Raw genomic sequence first — 25414 nt, forward strand, 5'->3', positions numbered from 1 at the left:
TTCTTTGTTCTCTTTTAGGAATTAAGTTGAATTGGCATCTTTTTTGGGAATTTTATCATTTGAAATCTAAAGAGAAAATAGGAAAAATAAACAAGAACATTTGCGCTTTCTTTCCACATATGACTTTGTAAATTTCTGCAAAGCATGAGACCTTCTTTTGTATGAAAAAAGATTGAGGGATGAAATTTCAAAATCTTTTAGTTCTAGTACTGTCCTGTGTTGCATTTAATCTATAGCAGCTTTGTGTTGCCTTTTGTAACCTATTGAAATGGAACATACAAAATTTAATCTCAGGAAAAACAATTCTGCACATATTATATTGGAGATTTTCTGACCTGGATTACCATTAGAATCCCTTGGACAATTTGCTGAATAGATTCCTATATTCTTCTACAGGCAGTCTGATTTTCTAGACATTTCTGATAACGCATTTGGTTCTGCTCCTGTAACACTGTTGGGGAAAGGGACCTGTCATAGTTGCTTCTTACTCTGAAGTTCCAGCATTATTTTCATTGCATTGCTTCCTTGTACCACAGAATAGTGATCTTTTAAGCTATAGCACACTTTCAAGGAAGGAATAGTGGTAGTTAATTTAGGGGTCTGGAAATCAGTGAAATAGAATGGCAGGCTGGAGAGTGGAGGCCATTGGCATCTTTTGCTACAGATCTCTTGGCAGCCACTGGGCAGCTAAGAGAATTGGAAAAGAAATTCAGAGAGTGCGGGTGGAGGGCACCTGTGAAGAGGCTATTTCCCCTTTCTAATCCTTTCTGTAGCAAGTCCACATGTGTGTAGTCACTCATCCCTCACCTCAGCCAGCTGCTTGAGGGGTTCTGCTCAAACAGCTGGAGGCAGTCCCAATCATCCATCAGTGTGGCAGCTGAGTATGCTCCTGAGGCCTACTTGGTGGGGCTTAGGTTAGCTCCAAGTGCACTGGCTGAATTCATGACCCAAAGAAACATTTGAAAATACAGGGCAGAGGAAAGTACACCTGGGAGGAGAGTCAAGAGACAAAAGTTCCAGTTCCAATTCTGTCATTTATTAGCAAAGTGACTTTCCGAATGTCCTTGGACATTGGCTTTTTTTTTTTTTTTTTTAACCCCAACAAGGAAGGTTGTACTAGATAATCTCCTAGGATCTGTTCAGCTCTCAGTCTATGTATCCTTTCAGGCAAGAATCTGGTTTTTGATAAAAGTTCTGGTGCCTAGTATTGTCAAGAGTCTGTTGCCAAATGCTTTTGATGAGAGTCTTTCTCTTTAGCAGAAAAGTGTTTTTGCTGAGGTTGATAACATTTTTCACATCTCCTTCTGTTAAATACTGATGCATTTTTTGTTTTTACACACTAGTTATTTTGTAAAGTCTAAAGTTAAGAGGCTATGATTTGGAAATGTGATATCAGTTGCAAACTAATCACTGTATTTCTACCTCTTTGAATAAGGAATGAAAATTTTCTTGAAGGATTGATAAATTCCCTGATAGTCTCAAGATTTTTGTTTTAGTCTATTTTCTCTTAATATTACAGCTATTACTACTATTGGTATTCTGAGTGATAGATTCAGAAGTAAAACCTTGTATTTATTCTCAGGAATAACTGATTGTTCAAACTCAATTTGCCTCAGTAATCTGATGTTCCACTCAAAATGTGTATTCGTTTCCTATGTTTCCTATCTTTTAAAAAGGAATATCTTTGCAATCACCCCCAATTCTTCCTCTGCACCCTCTACATTCTAATCAATGGTCTATCATATCCTCCCATTGTCCTTACTGCCACCGACTCATTACTTCTTACCATAGGGATATGCTTCTATTTTTAATTTTTATTCACAGCAATTAGACTTTTATTGTCACTAAAATAACCTTTCTAATGCACCTTCTGATCATGCCTCTCCCTGCTTAAAAATCACTAATGACTTGGCATTCTTATAGAATGAAATACAATTTTCTAGTGAGACTTTAAACTTTCTTTGCTTTTCTGATCCCCTACTTCTGCTAATGCCATTTCTGCAGCCTTGAACGTGGTCTCACCATCCCTACTTCAGGCTGGCCAAGTCCTGCTCATCAAGCCCAACACTGTCCTCCCTCAGGAATCCTTACCTGATCACTTCACTTCCATATAAAGGCTCCTTTACCTGAGTCTTACTATAGATCTAGTTGCTTTAATATTGTGCTACTTTCTATTATCTTCATTCCTAGCTTTCTTTCTCCATTAACAATTCTTAATCAGCTTCAGGTTCTCCTCAACTCCTGAAACTCATGGAACTTTTACATGTATTTGTGTATTTCTGGTAAAAGTAGCTGTGTCTTTTTAAAATCAGATTTTCAAAAGATTTTATAACTTCAAATAGTTCAGGACCATACTTTTGTATTAAAAATTCTAGGAGAAAAATATGTATTTTGCCAATTGAAATTTTATATCAGTACCTTAAACATAATAATTTCTGAATAATCAACTGAATAAAGGAAATAACTGAATATTGCATTAACAAACAGTTTAATTGGAGAATCTCTTAAGTTTGTGTTTAGAAACATGTACAAGGATGGTTCATAAAGTTCATGGAGAGATGGAATTAAAATATGTTTATTTTCGTGTAAACATTTTTTTTTTTTGAAATCCACACTTGGTTTTGTCACAATATGCATTTTCCATGAACATTTTGAAGACCTCTCTATTTGTTGTTAAAACTTGTCCATATTGGCTGGCACCGCAGCTCACTTGGCTAATCCTCCGTCTGCAGCGCCGGTACCCTGGGGTTCTAGTCCCAGTTGGGGCACTGGGTTCTGTCCCGGTTGCCCCTCTTCCAGGCCAGCTCTCTGCTGTGGCCCAGGAGGGCAGTGGAGGATGGCCCAAGTGCTTGGGCCCTGCACCCGCATGGGAGACCAGGAGAAGCACCTGGCTCCTGGCTTCGGATCGGCGCAGCGCCGGCCGTGGCGGCCATTTGAGGGGTGAACCAATGGAAGGAAGACCTTTCTCTCTGTCTCTCTGTCTCTCTGTCTCTCTCACTGTCTAACTCTGTCAAAACAACAACAACAACAAAAAAACTTGTCCATATTTCTAACTGTCAAAGTAAGGAGTTTTGATATATTTCCTGAGAAAGATTTTTTGAAAATTATAGTGGGATCTGAACTTGAAATTTACTTGGTATATTGGGGAATCGTTAGAAACCCCATTATGGGCCGGCGCCGCGGCTCACTAGGCTAATCCTCCGCCTAGCGGCGCCGGCACACCAGGTTCTAGTCCCGGTTGGGGCGCCGGATTCTGTCCCGGTTGCCCCTCTTCCAGGCCAGCTCTCTGCTGTGGCCCGGGAGTGCAGTGGAGGATGGCCCAGGTGCTTGGGCCCTGCACCCGCATGGGAGACCAGGAAAAGCACCTGGCTCCTGGCTCCTGCCATCGGATCAGCGCGGTGAGCCGGCCGCAGCACGCCGGCCGCGGCAGCCATTGGAGAGTGAACCAACGGCAAAAGGAAGACCTTTCTCTCTGTCTCTCTCTCTCACTGTCCACTCTGCCTGTCAAAAAAAAAAAAACAAAAAAAAAAAAACAAAAAACACCCCATTATGGATTATTCTTATGGTCTGGATTAAATTTCAAGTGGAGGCTTGGGATCTAAGGAGGATTCACCTCTGCCCCAGGGTCTGTTGTGTGGCATGGCCCTCCACCTTCCATTGCATCCATTCAGTAATTTTCTGTTGATTTACATGTAGACACACTGTTAGGTTCTCACAGGCAAGCACAGGAAGCGGCACGCTCACCACATGTGAGCACCTCAGCGGCAGCTGCTCTTGCATCCCCCCCCCCCCCAGTGGAATTCAGAGGCTAACCAGGTCTGATGAGCCACAATGTGGAAGCGACATGGTTGGCAGTTTACCTGTTGGTTGGTCTGCTTTTTCTTGTCTTTGAAATTAGAGGGTGGGAATTATTTGCAGATTCAGGGAGGGCTGCCAAGGACAGCAGAGAATGATTACAGATGAGGGGGAAAGTGCTGGCAGCCCAGAGGGGTTCTACATACTCTCACTTGCTTTTCTATAAATAGAGAAGGCTGTCTCTGGTATTTAGAACATAATTGAGTGCAGAGACAATAGCTCTGTAGAAAATGCTATTTCTTTGCAATATTTACCTATGACAAACTAGAATAAACCTAAGGGTTTATAGTCTGCTTAAAAATAAAATGCACATATGTAAGTATATATATATAAATTTATGTATTTAACCTCATTGTTTTAAAAAGATTTACTTATTTATTTTGAAAGAGTTACAGAGAGAAAGAGAGAGAGAGACAGAAAGAGAGAGAGCCATTTACCACCCACTGGTTCACTCCCCAGATGGCCACAGTGGCCAGGGCTGGGCCAAGCTGAAGCCAGGAGCTTCATCTGGGTTTCTCACATGGGTGCAGGGGCTCAATCACTTGGGTCATCTTCTGCTGCTTTCCCAGGCCCTTAGCAGGGAGCTAGATCTGAAGTAGAGCAGCTAGGACTCAAATGGGTACCCACATAGGGTGTCGGTGTTGCAGATGGCCGGCTACCTGCTCGTCACCTATAATCATTTAATTTTGACAATAACTCTGAAGGAAGAAAGGGGTATTATTATTTTTCCCCTCCCCGCCCCCCTCCCTCTCCTCCCTTCTTCCCCTCCTCCTCCTTCCTGCTAAGTTTCCCCATTGTCAAGGAGCCCCTCTAGCACTCCTTGGCCAACCTTTCCCCTTCCTGAAGCTAGGCCGGAATCTGGGTGGGCGTCACCCCCAGCCTCTTCTCCAGCAGCCCTCGACAGGAGACGCCTTCCTAGTACCGGCAAGCAGTGTGGCTGGTGATGGCACGCTTCTGGTGGCTGCTAAGCAGGGTATGCGCCGCGTCGCCATAGGCTTGACTCAGTTTAAGCCCAAACCCACGTGAGGAGGCCTGAAAGGAGCCGCCGCCGGACTTCCGCAAGTTCACCGAAGCTGCGGGCTGGATGGTTCGCGCTTTCCGGACTTCGCGTCTCCTCACCGCGGAGTCCCTGAGGCCCTGCAACGACGTCGTGGACCAAGGTAGGCCCCGCCCGCAAAAACCCTGGGTTGGGAGGCTAGGGCAGGGCTCGGCTTTGTGTCTCGAGGAGGAAGCACTCTTCCTCAGCTTGCTTGTCTGGCCTTCTGCACCGTCCGCGGAGGACCAACCCACAAGGCCTGGCACTACAGGTCCTGCCTGGCACTACAGGTCCTGCCTGCCTTCGGCGTGGGCGGTCTCGCTGCCTCCGGACCTAAGGGTCCTGTGAGTTGAGGACTTCCTGGGCCCAGGTTCTCCCCGCCTTCCGCAAGGCCCAGCGAGGCCTCCAGTACCAGGCCCACCAGCTCCCAGGCCCGGGCGTGCGCCACAGGGAAAAAGAGAGCATCCGGGCTGAGTCAGGGCTGCACCACCACCACTGCCTTCAGCGCCGCCCCGGGGACCAGGGCATGTCACAGGCTCTGGTGATGGATGACTACCCATATCTGTGCCCTTTTAATTACATCCTGCAGTCATTAACTACTCTCAACTGAGTTACAGTAGCTTATAGCCCGCTGGTAATTTCAGGTGAGAAAAATCTCTCCTGCAAAATGAATGGCGCAGGCGCTTTACACTCTGGGGTCAGAAATAGCTTGTATGTTCTCTGACAATATGTGTACACATATTACTGTAAAGTAATACAGTTTAGAACTGATTTAAAAATGAAATGCATATTTCACTACATTAAATGGTCTTATTCTTTTGAGCAAAGCAGGAAAACAACAGGTGCTTACCCTTCAGAGATTTTTGTGTAAAACATTTGGGTATTTTCACATTTTTCAAGATAATTTTGAAATGCAGCTAGTTGAGAGGAGAGATGGTGGAAAGGCAAGGTTGAAGCCGATGGAACAGGATGCCAAGGGTCTGGACCGTGGTAGTGGCGGAGGAAATAGGAAATGATGATCAACTGAGCAGAAACGCTATAAGATAGGGAGAAGTCGACGTTGACTGCGTAGATTCAGTGTGCTAAAAGACGTGACTAGCCTTGGTGGTAAACTAGTTTGCAGAATTGGATGAGGACAGAAAGATATCAATAAACTTGATTCTGGACATAAGATGGTAGCAGAGATACAGTTAGCTTGTGGAAAATAGAATTGAAAAATAAATTTATTTTGGTAGTTTTTTTAAAATCTGTAGTTTCCCATGAACTTTTTGAAGGCTGTTTGTACAAGAATTGTTTGATTTGTCCTAAACTTTCTTTTATTAGGTCCACAATTACAATAATGACAGGTTTTATTTCAAATTAATATCTGGTAGATGTATTTTGTACATATTCACCTAAGTCTATCAAAATACTCTAAACTGAATTAGTTGGCAAATACTATCCAATTCCCCTCTCCAGGATAGATTTCAGCTTAGTTGTTAGGAGGGGAGTGGCAGCAACTTTGAATGTTTTCTTGCCTAGAAAATTCTATGACAGGGCACCTGTTCACATTTCCAATCTCAAGAATGGTCAGATTCTTGGGCCATAATTATACTGACCTTCATGTGCAGGTAGTGTGAATACTATTTTTACCTGTACAGTGGCCTTTTAAGGAGACTCTTGTTACTATATTTGTTCTTTTTGGGGGGCATAGGGTTAAACTCAGGCTTGGTGGGACCCTATGTGTATATTTTGTGGCTACAGACAAAGCAGTATAAGGCGTTTCCTTTTGTTCAGTTTCCAGGGTATTTCTGGGAAATCAGACCATGAAGTTTGCCCCAGGAAATTGTTTCTTTGTGGCCAAGGCCAGTGTTTACACATTCTCATTGAGGGAATCTTTAATAAGCTGTTCCATTTGCACACAAATTGCTCAAAGAAGGTATTTTTACCCTCTTTTTGAAAGCCTTGGCATTATAAGAATGTATTAAAACAGTGGCTCCATTGTGAGAGGTTATCCAGGGCTGAAGGTTTGAGTTTCTTTTTTAAGAATGTTGTACGTGTGAGCATCTGAAATGACTTAATACTGTAGATTTCATGTTTCTCTCCCATTGGAGAGATGATCTCTTTTTTATCTTTTGAGGAAAAGTTGCAAAATGCTTAGTAATTTCTGAGGAGTTTTTTGGATCTCACTACAATTTATGACAAAATATAGGAAGACAATTTTGTCAATGGAGAAGCCAGGGACTTAACCTGGAAGGGGTACAAAACATTCTCAAAGTTCTACAGGAGGTCAATTGTCCAGCTAAAATTAGGACCATGGAGAAGGATATCTTACTCCTTTTATTCCTTTACATAAGGAATTCTAAAACATTAAAGCTAACAGAGGTTTAACTCTAGTTTTGAAAAGGTCTAATGATAATTTGTAATGGCTGTGAAAGATAAGGCAGAAAACATCCAACCTCCTCTTGCATTTGAAACAGGAATGTGAGATTATCCACTCAAGGTAGAAGCCATAAATGACTTGGCTAAAATGACTTTCCTTTTCTTTCTTTTTTGGCATCTCTAATTGTTTTGTAGTACAACAGCTTTTCTCATTTTCCTCCCCCCTCTCTACTATTATATGGCCTTTGAAATTTTTACTTAACCTGAGATTTTCCAAGTATAAGGCTATGGCCCATAGGATGATGGGGAGAAGATAAGGATGCGATAAAGCCTCAGAACTTTTCTCACAGGAGGTTGTTGTATGACAGGAGAGTTTAATAGCACTGAAAGAAGAATGAAGAAAATGTTAGATTATCTGACTAACATTCATCAATACAATGTTGGAAAAAGTTTCCTTTTTCAAATCAAGCTGGGACTGGGACATTCCTTTCTCTCCCTGACTTGGTGGGAGGTATGTGGTTCATAAAATATCCTAATTTTCTGTCCTCTTGAAGTTACTGAAGACTCTAAATAACCATGGCTACTGGGGAGGATGGGTCCTGTTAGGGATAACATATGTGATTATATATTTATCATCATAATTAATGATAATACTGCTGGCAATGTTTTATCATTACACTTTTTTGTGTCAAAATGATTTGCAAGAGTTCAGTGACTCAGATATATGATCTATATAATTATCTTTCTTCTTTTTCATCGGTGTTTGCAATGAAAAAGTCATGTGAGCTATATGTTTAGTTGCTTGCCTGAGTCTTGAGGAGTGGGTGTACTGTTTCTGTCTCAGCTAAAGTTCTATGCCGGGAGAAAACTCAATCCCCAGTGCAACAATGTTGAGAGGTAGGACCTTTGAGACGTGGTGGGTTAATGTCATTATCATGGCAATGGGTTTATTATAAAAGCATGTTCTTATTCCCTTTTGTGCTTTCATACTCTCTTCCCCTTCTGCCTTCTGCCATGGGATAATGCAGCAAGGAGGCCCTTGCTAGAAGAAAAACCCCTTGATCTTGGATTTCTCAGCCTCTAGGACTGTGAGAAATAGTCTGTTCTTTACAAATTGCCTAATTTCAGCTATTCGATTATAGCAGTACAAAATGGGCTAAGTTATTCCTCATCCATATTGTTGACTTTCTGATAGAAATTAACTTTTCCCAATATTTCTTATCTTTAAAATAGAGTCAAAATAATGAGCAACAGTCTTATTTTTCTTCCTGGATTGACATACTTAAACACCACACTAGTACATTAGAGTTAAGTGGAGGCTTCCATTCTCCTTATTGTCCACTACTAATAGAATTTTCTGCTATGCTGTGCTGTAAGGCAGGGCACATGGCTAACCATCCCTTGATTTTGATTCTTTCTCAGTTCTCTTTCCTTTTTTATTCTTTCTTTCCTTCATTAATTATTAATTGAGCAGACTATGCCAAAGGCATGTAAAAATATTTGAGCACATAATCCAAGCACATATACATTTTATTTGCATTATAAATAGCCAAATAGAGATTAGAAAGGGACAGATAAAACTAAAACATAAATGTATGTTAATAACTTATTCTTATGTATTTAAAGCACTCAAACATAAGGATAATGGAATCCGAGAACTGGTCCTTGTTATTCCAGTGATTCCAAAAAGAGTCTGGGTTATGTTGCATACTGTGGCTAATAAAAATATTACCCATGGTAGGCCTCCCAACTTACTGATATAATTTCCATCAAGGCTCATGGCAGTTTTATGTATGTATTTGTAAGGGGAGACTCTTAAATACTACTACTGTTCTATATCTAAGAGGCCAAAGTACTTTCAGGAAAGACTTTTTAATCTTCTTGTATTTGAAAAACATAAAATGAGGTGATGACTGGCAAATGAGAGCAAGCCTGTTTAATATTAAGATTATGACGTAAATTGACAAAAGCTCAAGCATTCCAAGTCCTAGTTGCTAGGCGCCTTCTCCTTCCTCCCATCCGAGTATAATGATGTATTGTCAGTCTTAGTGGAGGTACAAAAGGGTTATTAGACTTTGGAGTCCATCTGCTACCCGTGCAAAGGAAATAATTGAACTAATACTGCCTGCTCTTTTCCTTGGTTTCTTGCCACCTTAATTATAGTGCATCTGGGGTAAATGTATATATGCTGCCTTGAGTAGAACATTTTCCAGGACTGTAAGAAAGCAGAATGAAAGCTCAGGTAAGGTAATTGAAGGAGAATTTGCAGTTATAGCCTGGGGGAAGGTATCACCTGGCACGTCACCCAAGCAATCAAACCAACTACACAGGCTATCCACAGTTCTTGTTGCTTCAGTTGCTACTCTTGCCAAACTATTTTCATTGATCTTTTTAACTTAATCTTGATCTTTGTTTTTATTTTTTTTTAAGAAGTTAAACAATGCCTAATTATTTATTTATTTTTATTTACTTGAAAGGCACAGATAGATAGAGATAGAGATAGCGAGAAAGATAGAGATAGCAAGAAAGCTATAGAGAGCTGTGTTTCCCCAAAGCCTGCAACAGCCAGAGTTGGGCCAAGTTGAAGCCAGGAGCCCAGAACTCTATCTGGGTCTCTGACATGGGTGACAGAGGCCCAGCACTTGAACCATCATCTGCTACCTCCCAGAATATATTAGCGAGAAGCTGGATTGGAAGTAGATGTGCCAGGACTGGAATTAGGACTCTATATGAGGTTTGACCCACTGTGCCACAACACTTGCCCTCTGTTTTTGATTTTTAAGTATTTTTTAGTGTGTATTTGTGATAGTACTTCAAAGATTTTTGTGGAAAATTGAATTAAAAGATAAGTTTATTTTAGTACAAAAATTTTGTAATCCACACATAGTTTTCCATAATATATATTTTTCTTTTTTTATTTTAAAAATATTTTTAAAATTTTATGTCATTTCTTTTTTTTCTTTCTTTTTTTTTAAACTTTTATTTAATGAATATAAATTTCCAAAGTACAGCTTATGGATTACAATGGCTTGCCCCTCCCACCCACAACCCTCCCCTTTCCCGCTCCCTCTCCCCTCCCATTCACATCAAGATTCATTTTCGATTCTCTTTATATACAGAAGATCAGTTTAGCATACATTAAGTAAAGATTTCAACAGTTTGCTCCCACACAGAAACAAAAAGTGAAAAATACTGTTTGAGTACTAGTTATAGCATTAAATCTCAATGTACAGCACACTAAGGACAAAGATCCTACATGAGGAGTAAGTACACAGTGACTCCTGTTGTTGACTTAACAAATTGACACTCTTGTTTATGGCCTCAGTAATCACCCTAGGCTCTTGTCATGAGCTGCCAAGGCTATGGAAGCCCCCTGAGTTCACCGACTCTGATCATATTTAGACAAGGTCATAGTCAAAGTGGAAGTTCTCTCCTCCCTTCAGAGAAAGGTACCTCCTTCTTTGATGACCCGTTCTTTCCACTGGGATCTCAGTCATGGAGATCTTTCATTAGGGTGTTTGTGTTGTTGTTGTTTTTTTTTTTTTTTTTTGCCAGAGTGTCTTGGCTTTCCATGCCTGAAATACTCTCATGGGCATTTCAGCCAGATCCGCATGCCTTAAGGGCTGATTCTGAGGCCAGAGTGCTGTTTAGGACATCTGCCATTCTATGGGTCTGCTGTGTATCTCACTTCCCATGTTGGATCATTCTCTCCCTTTTTGATTCTATCAGCTAGTATTTGCAGACACTATTCTTGTGTATGTGATCCCTTTGGTTCTTAGTCCTATCATTAGATCAATTGTGAACAGAAATTGATCACTGGGACTAGTGAGATGGCATTGGTACTTTTCACGAGTTTTTGAAGTAACCTTTTATGTTTCTGTTGGTATTGTTACATCAGGATCTATTTCTGAGAGGTAGAAATTGGAGGTGAACTGTTTATCGTTCATTTTTATTTATTTATCCTCTTTTAGATCAAAGTGGTCAGTCCCTGCTTCCTTGAAGGCATACCTTGTGAAAGATGTCTTCATGTACCAGCTGACAAGGGGTTACTATGAGCTGAAGTCAGTGTCCAATATGATAGACCTGCAGTGGTGATGGGCATCTCCCTACAAGTTAGAGTTACTCCTTTCTCTACAGTTTGAGAGGCATTAAGGTTATGCCCCCAAAATGAATTGCTGCTCTAGAAACATGCCAAGTGGCTTCAGTAAAGGAGACAAATATTTGAGTTCTGGACCTCTGTGGAAGAGTTTTGCACGTGTCTTTCCTTCTGGAACTCTTTATTTATAAATGCCTTCACTGTATGTCCAGGATAGATTTTCCTTCCTTTGTGCAAGCAGACTATTGAGAACTTTAGGACACCCTTTGTTTAAATAAAACTGCTTTGTTGCAGTAATGAACTTTTTCCCCCACACATAGTACTAAATATTCTTTTTTTTTCTTGAGTCTTCAGTTTGTTTTGCAAACCTGTGTGTACTACGTGACAGATATTGGTTTATTTAAATAGCACATACTTGAAAAATATGAAGAAGCCATTTACAATGAATATACTTGTATATGTGAATATATTTTCTGCTCAGTGTTGGTGGCCTAACTTTCCTGATTTTTTAAACTAAGCATTTTATTAGTATTTTTTGATTTAGGAAGTATTTTTCCTCAAGAAAATTAATGAATTGAGTGTGAAATTAAAATTTTTCGATATTATATTCCTATAATGGACAGTAGTAGATGATGGTTCTGATCTGCATTTGGTTTTCGAGTGCAGATTTATGTGCCAGTCAGGGGATTAAAATGATGCAAAGGAGGAAATCAGTAATTCTTCAAAGTGTCAGAGCATAAGAATCACCTGGATCTTATTCTCAGGTGATTTGGATTGGGGAGAAAGGGAAGCTGGAAGTTTGTACATTGATTTCCCCAGGTGATTATGAGGAGCAAGCCAATGTGGGACGTGCTAGAGAGATGGTAAATGTTTCCCCTCTGGTTGTAAAATTCATGGCTATTTTCACTGTGTTCAAAATCGTAGACATTTCGAGCTAGCAAGTATTTCAGAGCATACGTGCACTAAATCCATCATTAAAAACAAGATTTTTTAGAATTACATGTTGGAAAATGGATATAAAAAGGAAAATAAAAATCATTGCTTTCTTTCTGTGGTTAGGACTCTGAGTCATACAGCTTGGGTCTGCATGTGGGTTTTACCAATTATTGATGATGTAAATTTGGGCTTAGTACCTTGCTTCCTCATATGTAAAATGAGGTTAATTAGAGTACCTATCTCATAGAATTGGTCTGAGGATTAGGTGAGTTAATATACATAAAGTACTTAGAACAACATATGAGAGTTAATTAAATGTTATTATGTTGGCACTAAGGCAATGTCCATTAGAGTCTTTTTGGGTGTTATTGTGAATTTTTTAAAAAAATTCATTTATTTATTTGAAAGGCAGAGTTACAGAAAGGACAAGACAGAGACAGATCTTCCATCTGCTAGTTGACTCCCCAAATGGCCACAACTGCAGAAGCTGGGTCAGGCAGAAGTTTGGAGCCTGGAACTCGATCTGGGTTTCCCATATGGGTTTCAGGGACCCAAGTACTTGGTCCAGTTTCTGCTCCTTTCCCACGGTGTTAGCAGGGAGATGGATTGGAAATGGAGCAGTTGGGACTTGAACTGATGCTCATATGGGGTGGCTGCATCCCAGGCCATAGCTAATCTGCTGTGCCACAACCTTGGCCTCTATTGTAAATTTTCCCTCCAGAGAGGCTGTAGCATCAGTCTTTGCACCAGAAATGTTTAGTGTCCATTCTCTACATCCTTACCTACACTGCCAACTTTTTTTCACTTATAGTTGAAGAAAGTAAAGTGTAGAGAGAGAAATTCCTTGGCCTCATTTCAGGCATCAAGAAATTTGGGACTAGAATACAAATCTATAACTTCACAAACTTGTCCTTTTAACATATTAGATTGATTTTTTTTTACGACCCTACATTTTGGTGTACCTTGTTTTGTAGGTTTGAAGTTAAATAGTTTTGTTTGCCCTTCTGGTAGAATGTAGCCGGGAACCGTGGACTAAGTAAAGAGTCATTCTCCAGTGTACTAGGTGGTTAATTGATTATAACTTACACTTTTTTCTTCCCAGAAGCAAAATTTAGCATTTATAAATATTTATAGGAAAAACTCTGAAAGTGTATAAGATTTCACTGAACTATTGTTCTTTGAAAAGTGAACTAGAAATGGGTGGGTCTTATTATTGGGTCACTAGAGGGCACTGTGACTCTTCAGGTTTTAAAGTTGTAGTGTTTGGAGAAGAAATTCTACTCTGAAGGGTATTTTCATCTCAGTGAGATTTTCTCTGGCATCCAGAAAAGTATAATCAAATATAACGAGTTTGAGAGAGGCATAAGCACTGACTGTGTATGAACTTATCAGGAAGTTAGCCTTTCTGGTTATAGGAAAATTCAAATTTTGGGAGCTATTAAAATACGAAAATTGTTTTGATCTAACTTCCTTTCAGTTCAAAACACAGTTCTACATTTGTAACTTCTTGTTTTCCCCTCTGCAATTTTTATTTTACTATTGTACATTTGAACATTACTTGAGTCAACACATGACATTAACCATCATTTACGAAATACATACTTCAAGTGATTTTGAAGCACCGTTAAACATTCTGCAACAAAAATTGCTTTTTTCCTGATAAAGTGATGTGGGTTTCCAGGAGTACCTTAGAATTCACCTGAAATAGCTGCAATGGCATCTTGCTTTTTACTCCTTTAATTGATGTACTCAAGAGAAAGGCTTCTTGAACCCGTGATCTTTTCTACCTGTTAAGATTGCAGTCAAGTCAGCAGCATTGCTTTGCCTTTCAAAATAGCTTTCTGGAATGACTACATCCTGAGCAGTGTATCAAGTAGCATCTTTTAAAACAATTTAAACTATGTTTTACATTTACACAACATAAAAAGTCAAGAGCATTCAAAGTGGTAGTTGTTAGTTTTAATTTGATATGCTTGCAAATGACCTACCAGATTTTCTCTTATATGTATTTGTCATTTGTTGTAGCTTGTTGAGAAAACCCTCACCTCCAAATAATTAAATTTGAGTTTGTTCTGTTAAGTAGAGTTGCTTAAATGAGGAGGAACATTGTGGTGTTTTTACCAATTGCATATTGGGATTTTACCTCATTCAAAGAAGATAAATAAAATGAAAATAAGAGCTCTTAAATTTCTGTTACTGCTTCTATCTGTAACCCAATCTATCAAAAATCAGTTATCTTAATTGAATGATTTCCTTATGTTTCCTAAGCAAATCATCTTCTACAGCAGTTCACCTGCCCATTCCCTCTCCATCCCCCTTTCCTCCTGATTTCAGTTTAGGTTGGCTAGATTCTTTTGTCTCCTCCTCTCCCTCTGTTTCTCTTTCTCAGTGGCTAGTATAACCGGCTATACAACTCTGTATTTCCAGTTGTGTATCTGTTTTTCATTTCTGGCGTGACATTTTCTAAAAATAGCGAAACCCTGTAGTTTAGCATTTTATTTTATGTACTTTGATTTCAGACTATGTTTCTGTATATGGTTAATTTATTCTTTTCACTGATGACAGAATTTAATAGTGGTGGCAGGATTTCTCCTCAGGATCAGTATTGCAGTGTACTTTATGTAAAGTGAGATAAGAGGTATCCATGTGTGCTCCTTGTCCACTGGACAGGGGTAGACCTTGAAATTGCTGATGGTATTGGTGGTCATTTTAGCTTGATATGGCCCCATGTGGATATGGGAGTCAGCACTTTAATATCAATTCTTTTCCTATTTTGGCACTCTAAGTTAGCTTCTGCCCCCCACCCCCACCCCTTTCTGCAGCATAGTAACAATAGCTACATTGTGGAATACCAAAATATGTGGAGGCCAGGCACTTCTATGCTATCAGGTGCACACAGGTCTTTATCACCCTCTCTTAAAAGCAACATGTTCTTTGGAAATCCAAAATACAGCATATTTCTGGATAAGTTATCTTGTGGACAGTAATTGAGAATTACCAAGAAGTCAGTGACTCAGAATGACCCAAGGGCTCCTTTCTCTTCATTTTAAAGACAATATTCTGGGGAAGGGATTACAGAGGTAAAAAAATATGTGGCAGAGTACTCAGAAAATAATCCATGGCTTTTCTAAACCCCTGTGAGATTGCTGATTGCTTCCTTGCAGCACTTCCACCTTAGGTCCTGAGCAGGGAAACATTGCTGCTGAGGGAAGAGGACTATGCATGTAAGTTAGGGAAACCTAAGACAGGCCCACGTAAACACAGTGGCCGGGCAGAGCTTGAGGAAACAAGTTGGTGAGACTTGCATGTCTGGCTACTCTGACTGGGCAGACCTCTTGGGGAAGGGGGGGCATTAAAAAAAAGCAGGAACTCTTGTGGTTTCACTCTGGGGGAAAAACTGTTGTTGGGAATAGGAAGTGTGAAGCACCTCCTTTTGTCTAGAAGAAACAAAAAGCAGCACGAGAGGTGTATGTTCTGGCTCGGGCGCTGGTTGGATGGTCCTGTGCAGTCCAGTTGAGTCACGTGAGCAAGGACTGTGCTGGTGTTGCCGTGCAGGCTAGTGGGGAGCTGGTGCTGTGCAGGCTCTATGGTGCATGCCAGCGATTGGGAACAGTGGAGAGGACTCACTATCCACCTGAGAGGATACCTGGGAAGTCTCCCTTTGCACCTTGGAGATCCCGCATGGGGCCCAAAAGTCAGATGACCCCAGCATGAACAAGGTGAGCTCCCAAAGATAGAAGGCAAAGCCAGAGATGGCTGAGAGCCAGGTGCTGTGAGGGGGGACTGGGAGACAGTGCATAGTTGAAGCTTTCCCTCAGTTGTCGGTTACCCCAAAGTGGCTACTATTACCTGGAAGTTACTCTTTTCTAACCTGGAAGTGTATGTTGTACAACTGGAAGAAAAGGAGTAACCTGAATCAAAAGGTTTAATTTTGTTCCTAATTCCGCTGAGTGTGGGAACTAAACAACATGTTTTATCAGTTACAGATAATAAAAAAATCATGTTTTCATGAAACATGTCAGTGTAGTGTGTACTTTTCCATCACCCAAAGCACAATTAATGCTTAAAAGGTAACAGAAAAATATAATGAAAAATTTAAGAGTGCAGTCTACTGGGAGAAAACTCCCACCACCCCTGCAAACCCTGTTAATATTTGGAAGAAAGCACATAATTGTATCCAAAAATGGGATCATACTGTATACAACTTCCTGTCCCCGTTTTGTACTTCATGCTTTATTTAAAGTATTTTCCCAATTCTTCAAGTATCCAATGGTTATAACTTTGCACTCTTCACCTTCCTTCCTTTTCTTGAATGTTTCTCCTGGCCTCTCTACTGCCACAACTGTCTCCTGAATCCCTCTCCTGGGTGCGTCAGGCTTCCTCTGTTTCAGTCATGCTTGAATTTTGGGAAGCTCTTTCAGTAACGCTGCCACCGTTTAGTGCTCAGAGTCTCCTGCCTTGGACACATTCTGCTCCGTTTGTGAATCAGTGTCTTACTTGTAGGTGGAATTGGAAATTAGGAGACATTAGGCAGACTGGCTTGTAATCTCAGTGTCAACGTGAATAACAATCAGAGGCATTCCCCATAGAATAGTGTTATTGATTTGAGAATAGCCCAGCATTGCAATGGGAATATGCATGCCCTATTAAAGTATGTGAGTATTCACAGAGATTGAGGCAAGGGTAAGTTTTTAAAGGTAAAATGAAAAAAGGAGTACATAATTTAGACAGTAAATCTTAGGTGTAAGAATCAATAGCAAGGGTGATGTCAGTACAATATTAAACAGAGTTGTTGGGCTGAGTTCCTTGCAGGAATGTTTTTTGTGTAAGGTTGTGATGGCCTTGCTGCAAGGTTGTGGTTCTGACAGTATGGTTTGTGAATAGTTATTGTTATCAGGCACACATCTTGAGACCTTCTCCTTCATAAGCTCCCTGTTTTATTTATTATTATTGATTCTGCTAGGACTAGACAAAAAGTGACTCCATTTTGATTCTGACAGTTTTCATTCCATATATTGAGGATATTTTTGAGAGCTAATGTGAGCAATTTTGCTGGAAAAAAGTTCTCCCTGAAAACTATACCTCAGTTTTCAGTTCTTAGCTAAGTCATACGTACTAGCAAATGCTCTTGATAGGAAGAAGAGGGAGGGTGATTTGGTTGGGTTACAGCATCATGGCCATGGACGATGTCCGTAAGTGTAAGAACGTGTTCCACTAACAGTTGCTCTTGCCTGCCTGAAAGCAGAAGTTAGTTCATTTTACAAGTAGAAAATTTATTGTTACTGCATTGTTTTTGGAAAAAAATATTTTAAGACATTTGCAGCTTTATTCTCATTAGCTATGATTAGTGTATATACATGTTATTGGTAGTCTTAAATCTTGGAGAATTTTTACTAAGGTAGCTTTCTTTCTTATCTTGACTGTATTCTGGATGAGGAAACAGGTCTAGAATAAATGAATAACTACCTAGTTTTAGTGGTAGTTATTTAAGAAGAGTTATTTCTATATTTTAAAATTTAAAGATAACAGCTTTAGATTTTGTTTGATTATTTAAATAAAGAGTTTAGCAAGAGATTCTGAAATTGCTGCTTGAAAAATGAAGCAGGCACTGAATCCTCATGTCAAAGTACATGCTCCCCATAGTAAAACCAGCAAACCCCAAATTTGTAAACTTGTACAAAATTAAAAGAAATAACTTTGAATTTGAAATCTTGAACATTAATCATTTGTTAAGGATATGTAAAGATGGAAAGATAAAGAACTGCAAGAAAATGTTTAATTTAGATATAATTATTTTAAGTATAGGCATATTATTGTATTTTTACTTCCTCAGGAAAGGTAGAGATGCCATTGTGAATTTTATTAGGTTTGGTTATAGTATGTAAAATTGTTCTTGACTGGGCCCTTTCATAGAAAATTATATTCTGGAGGTCATCTTTTAGAGGTAGATGACTAGGCTTAATTAAAGGAAAGAAAGCTATTTTATAGCAATTAGGAACTTAGAGCCATGGTTACTAGACTGAGAGCACTGGATATAAAAAACTGGAAGAGAATTAATTCAGCTTAGGCTGAAAATACTCATAGTATAATCAGCTTCTGGCTATGCTCAATTTAGGTTTTATATGATAGGGAAAACACATGTATTTTATCTAAATTTAATACTACATATAATTGTTTAAAGAATAGATGTACTGCCATGTCTATCAAACAGAGAATGAAATCATGCTTGGTCTGGGGGATCTCCCATACAAAGATATACCCTTTGCTTTATGATGGTAGGAGGGTTATGAGAAGAAACTAGAAAAAAGAGAGGCTGTTATATATATTTAAATAATATTACATGATAAAATAAAATAATTGTGCAATACATTGCAAATGTAAAGAACGGTTGTGTCTGTCTACATACACACACACACACACATACACACACACACACTGTCCACTAAAAGTTGTATCATGATAATATAAGAAGGGGAAGTTAGGGTTAATAGTACCTGGTACAGTTAGATCAACACAATCACTTTTCTTCTGTATCATTTGATTTCAGTAAATGCATTTTATTTTATTTTTATTTTTATTTTTAAGATTTATTTATTTGAAAGAGTTACAGGTAGAGGTAGAGCCAGAGAGAGAGAGAGAGAGAGAGAGAGTGAGTTCTTCCATCTGCTGGTACACTCCCCAGATGACTGCAATGGCCAGAGCTGAGCCGATCTGGAGCTAGGAGCCAGGAGCCTCCTCCAGGTCTTGCATGTGGGTGCAGGGGCCCAAGGACTTGGGCCATCTTCTACCACTTTCCCAGGCCATAGCAGAGAGCTAGATCAGAAGTGGAGCAGCCGGGACTTGAACTGGTGCCCATATGGGATGCCGGTGCTGCAGGCCAGGGCTATGACCTGCTATGCCACAGTACTGGCCCCAGTATATGCATTTTAAAAGAGGTGGTGTTTGGATCTAAGTTGCACAATCGATTGATTTTTGCTTCAGAAGCACATTATATTATATCCATGGAGTTTCCTGTCAGCTCTTCATTAAAAAGAATTGTTCTTAAACACTCTACTGTCTGGATCCAGGCTTGGGCTGGTACAGTTTTTCCTATATCAACCTTGCTGATTTGGTCAGAGACTATGTTGAACCTTATTCTTAGGTGTTTAAATTTTAACTGAAAAGTGATCCCTGTTAGGAATTTGGAAAACATTATGCTGAGTGAAATAAGCCAGTCCCAAAGGAACAAATATCATATGTTCTCTATGATCGGTGATAACTAACTGAGCACCAAAAAGGAAACCTGTTAAAGTGAAATGAACACTATGAGAAATGGTGACTTGATCAGGCCTTGCCCTGACTGTTGATGAGCAACTTGATATGTTATCCCTCTTAGTATTTTTTTTTTTGTTTGTTCTACTTAATACTTTTGGTTGAATACTGTAATCAATACACAGTTATTCTTAAGTGTTGAAACTTAACTGAAAAGTGATCGCTGTTAAATATAAGAGTGGGAATAAGAGAGGGAGGAGATGTGCAATTCGGGACATGCTCAAGCTGACTTACCCCAAATGGTAGAGTTAGAAACATACCAGGGGACTCCACAATCCCATCAAGGTGGCATGTACCAATGCCATCTCACTAGTCCCAGTGATCAATTTCTGTTCACAATTGGTCGTAATGATAGGACTAAGAACCAAAGGGATCACATAAACAAGAATAGTGTCTGCAAATACTAGCTGATAGAATCAAAAAGGGAGAGAATGATCCAACATGGGAAGCGAGATACACAGCAGACCCATAGAATGGCAGATGTCCTAAACAGCACTCTGGCCTCATAATCAGCCCTTAAGGCACTCGGATATGGCTGAAAAGCCCATGAAAGTATTTCAGGCATGGAAAGCCAAGACACTCTGGCAAAAAACAAACAAACAAACAAACAAAAACAAAACCTAAATGAAAGATCTCTGTGAGTGAGATCCCAGTGGAAAGAACAGGCCATCAAAGAAGGAGGTACCTTTCTCTGAAGGGAGGAGAGAACTTCCACTTTGACTATGACCTTGTCTAAATATGATCAGAGTCAGTGAACTCAAAAAGCTTCCATAGCCTTGGCAACTCATGACAAGAGCCTAGGGTGATTACTGAGGCCATAAACAAGAGTGTCAGTTGATAAGGTCAACAACAGGAGTCACTGTGCACTTACTCCTCATGTAGGATCTCTGTCCTTAATATGCTGTACATTGTGATTTAATGCTATAACTAGTACTCAAACAGTATTTTTCACTTTTGTTTCTGTATGGGTGCAAACTGTTGAAATCTTTACTTAATATATGCTAAACTGATCTTCGGTATATAAAGAGAATTGAAAATGAATCTTGATGTGAATGGGAGGGGAGAGGGAGCGGGAAAGGGGAGGGTTGTGGGTGGGAGGGAAGTTGTGTGGGGGGGAAGCCATTGTAATCCATAAGCCGTACTTTGGAAATTTATATTCATTAAATAAAAGTTAAAAAAAAATGTAAAAAAAAATTTGCACCATTTTTCTCTGGCAAAATTTATACAATACTGTCTCATTATTATTCCCTTTCCCTTTTCTTCTCAATTTGCATCAAACTTTGGTTCAACATAGTCTTTTTTTTTTAACTTTTATTTAATGAATATAAATTTCCAAAGTACAGCTTATGGATTACAATGGCTTCCCGCCCATATCGTCTCTCCCACCCGCATCCCTCCCCTTTCCCACTCCCTCTCCCCTTCCATTCACATGAGGATTCATTATCGATTCTCTTTATATACAGAAGATCAGTTTAGCATACATTAAGTAAAGATTTCAACAGTTTGCTCCCACACAAACATAAAGTGAAAAATAATAGATGATTTTTTAAATGATGATGAAATCAGATCAGACCTATTGTCATGTTTAATCCCAGTGAGAGTCAAGTTGGGAATTGATAATTTCTTTTTTTTTTTTTTTCAGAAGATCAGTTTAGTATACATTAAGTAAAGATTTCAACAGTTTGCACCCCCATAGAAACACAAAGTGAAATATACTGTTTGAGTACTCATTATAGCATTAAGTCTCAATGTACAGCACATTAAGGACAGAGATCCTACATGAGGAGTAAGTGCACAGTGACTCCTGTTGTTGACTTTACAAATTGACACTCCTGTTTATGGCATCAGTAATCTCCCTATGCACCAGTCATGAGTTTCTAAGGCGATGGAAGCCTTTTGAGTTCACCGACTCTTATCTTGTTTAGACAAGGTCATAGTCAAAGTGGAGGTTCTCTCCTCCCTTCAGAGAAAGGTACCTCCTTCTTTGAAGACCTGTTCTTCCCACTGGGATCTCACTCACAGAGATCTTTCATTTACGGTTTTTTTTTTTTTTTTTTTTTTTTTTTTTTGCCAGAGTGTCTTGGCTTTCCATGCCTGAAATACTCTCATGGGCTTTTCAGCTGGATCCAAATGCCTTTAGGGCTGATTCTGAGGCCAGAGTGCTGTTTAGGACATCCACCATTCTATGAGTCTGCTGAGTATCTTCCCATGTTGGATCACTCTCCCCTTTATTTATTCTATCAGTTAGTATTAGCAGATACTAGACTTGTTTATGTGCTTCCTTTGACTCTTAGTCCTTTCATTATGATCAATTGTGAACTGAAATTGATCACTTGGACTGGTGAGATGGCATTGGTACATGCCACCTTGATGGGATTGAATTGGAATCCCCTGGTATGTTTCTAACTCTACCATTTGGGGCAAGTCAGCTTGAGCATGTCCCAAATTGTACATCTCTTCCCTCTCTTATTCCCACTCTTATGTTCAACAGGGATCACATTTCAGTTAAATTTCAACACTTAAGAATAACTGTGTATTAATTACAGAATTAAACCAGTCATATTAAGTAGAACAGACAAAAAAACTACTAAGAGGGATAATGTATTAAGTTGTTTAACAGTCAGGGCAAGGGCTGATCAAGTCACCATTTCTCATAGTGTCCATTTCACTTCAACAGGTTTCCTTTTTGGTGTTCAGTCAGTTGTCACCGATCAGGGAGAACATATAGTATTTGTCCCTTTGGGACTGGCTTATTTCACTCAGCATGACGTGTTCCAGATTCCTCCATTTTGTTGCAAATGACTGGATTTCGTTGTTTCTTACTGCGGTATAGTATTCTAAAGAGTACATATCCCATAATTTCTTTATCCAGTCTACCGTTGATGGGCATTTAGGTTGGTTCTAGGTCTTAGCTTTTGTGAATTGAGCTGCAATAAACATTAGGGTGCAGACCGCTTTTTTGTTTGCCAATTTAAATTCCTTTGGGTAAATTCCAAGGAGTGGGATGGCTGGGTCGAATGGTAGGGTTATATTCAGGTTTCTGAGGAATCTCCAGACTGACTTCCATAGTGGCTTGACCAATTTGCATTCCCACCAACAGTGGGTTAGTGTCCCTTTTTCCCCACATCCTTGCCAGCATCTGTTGTTGGTAGATTTCTGCATGTGAGCCATTCTAACCGGGGTGAGGTGAAACCTCATTGTGGTTTTGATTTGCATTTCCCTGATTGCTAGTGACCTTGAACATTTTTTCATGTGCCTGTTGGCCATTTGGATTTCCTCTTTTGAAAAATGTCTATTGAGGTCCTTGGCCCATCTCTTAAGTGGGTTGTTGGTTTTGTTTTTGTGGAGTTTCTTGATCTCTTTGTAGATTCTGGTTATTAACCCTTTATCTGTTGCATAGTTTGCAAATATTTTTTTCCCATTCTGTCGGTTGTCTCTTCACTCTCCTGACTGTTTCTTTTGCAGTACAGAAACTTCTCAATTTGATGCAATCCCAATAGTTGATTTTGGCTTTGACTGCCTGTGCCTCCCGGATCTTTTCCAGAAATTCTTTGCCTGTGCCAATATCTTGAAGGGTTTCTCCAATGTTCTCTAGTAACTTGATGGTGTCAGGTCATAGATTTAGGTCTTTAATCCATGTTGAGTGGATTTTTGTGTAAGGTGTAAGGTAGGGGTCTTGCTTCATGATTCTGCACGTGGAGATCCAATTTTCCCAGCACCATTTATTGAATAGACTGTCCTTGCTCCAGGAATTAGTTTTAGATCCTTGATCAAATATAAGTTGGCTGTAGATGTTTGGGTTGATTTCTGGTGTTTCAATTCTGTTCCATTGGTCTATCCATCTGTTTCTGTACCAGTACCATGCTGTTTTGATTACAACTGCCATGTAGTATGTCCTGAAATCTGGTATTGTGATGCCTCCGGCTTTGTTTTTGTTGTACAAGATTGCTTTAGCTATTCGAGGTCTCTTGTGCCTCCATATGAATTTCAGCACCAATTTTTCCAGATCTGAGAAGAAGGTCTTCGGTATCTTGATTGGTATTGCATTGAATCTATAAATTGCTTTTGGGAGAATGGACATTTTGATGATATTGATTCTTCCAATCCATGAGCATGGAAGATTTTTCCATTTCTTGGTATCCTCTTCTATTTCTTTCTTTAAGGTTTTGTAATTTTCATCGTAGAGATCTTTAACGTCCTTGGTTAAGTTTATTCCAAGGTATTTGATTGTTTTTGTAGCTATTGTGAATGGGAGTGATCTTAGAAGTTCTTCCTCAGCCATGGCATTGTCTGTGTATACAAAGGCTGTTGATTTTTGTGCATTGATTTTATACCCTGCTACTTTGCCAAACTCTTCTATGAGTTCCAATAGTCTCTTAGTAGAGTTCTTTGGGTCCCCTAAATAAAGAATCATGTCATCTGCAAAGAGGGATAGTTTGAGTTCTTCCTTCCCAATTTGTATCCCTTTAATTTCTTTTTCTTGCCTAATAGCTCTGGCTAGAACCTCCAGAACTATATTGAATAGCAGTGGTGAGAGTGGGCATCCCTGTCTGGTACCAGATCTCAGTGGAAATGCTTCCAACTTTTCCGCATTCAATAGGATGTTGGCTGTGGGTTTTTCATAGATTGCTTTGATTGTATTGAGGAATGTTCCTTCCAAACCCAGTTTGCTTAGAGTTTTCTTCATGAAAGGGTGTTGTATTTTATCAAATGCTTTTTCGGCATCTATTGAGATAATCATATGGTTTTTCTTCTGCAGTCTGTTATTGTGGTGTATCACATTGATTGTCTTGCGCACATTAAACCATCCCTGCATACCAGGGATAAATCCCACTTGGTCTGGGTGGATGATCTTTCTGATGTGTTGTTGCATTCTATTGGCGAGAATTTTATTGAGGATTTTTGCATCTATGTTCATCAGGGATATTGGTCTGTAATTCTCTTTCAGTGCTGCATCTTTTTCCGGCTTAGGAATTAAGGTGATGCTGGTTTGATGGAAAGAATTTGGGAGGATTCCCTCTTCTTCGATTGTTCTGAATAGTTTGAGAAGAATTGGAGTTAGTTCTTCTTTAAATGTCTGGTAGAATTCAGCAGTGAATCCATCTGGTCCTGGGCTTTTCTTTGTTGGGAGGGCCTTTATTACTGTTTCAATTTCTGTCTCCGTTATGGGTCTGTTTAGGTTTTCGATGTCTTCCTGGTTCAATTTAGGTAGGTTGCATGTGTCCAGGAATCTATCCATTTCTGATAGGTTTCCCTGTTTGCTGGCATACAAGTCCTTGTAGTAATTTCTGATGATTCTTTTTATTTCTGTGGTGTCTGTTGTTACGTTTCCTTTTTCATCTCTGATTTTATTGATTTGGGTCTTTTCTCTTCTTTTTTTAGTTAGTTGGGCCAATGGGGTGTCAATTTTGTTTATTTTTTCAAAAAACCAGCTCCTCGATTGGCTGATTTTTTGTAATGTTTTTCTTGATTCAATCCTGTTGATTTCTTCTCTGATTTTAATGATTTCTCATCTCCTACTAGATTTGGGTCTGGTTTGCTGTAGGTTTTCTAGATCCTTGAGGTGAATTGAAAGCTCATCTAGTTGGTGCCTTTCCAATTTCTTGATGTAGGCACCTATTGATATAAACTTTCCTCTTTGAATTTTTGAAATTTTTTTTTTTTTTTGACAGGCAGAGTGGACAGTGAGAGAGAGAGACAGAGAGAAAGGTCTTCCTTTGCCGTTGTTCACCCTCCAATGGCTGCCGCGGCCGGCACGCTGCGGCCGGCGCACCGCGCTGATCCGATGGCAGGAGCCAGGAGCCAGGTGCTTTTCCTGG

Source organism: Oryctolagus cuniculus, chromosome 8 (assembly GCF_964237555.1).
Source record: "Oryctolagus cuniculus chromosome 8, mOryCun1.1, whole genome shotgun sequence".
Classification (NCBI taxonomy): Eukaryota; Metazoa; Chordata; class Mammalia; order Lagomorpha; family Leporidae; genus Oryctolagus; species Oryctolagus cuniculus.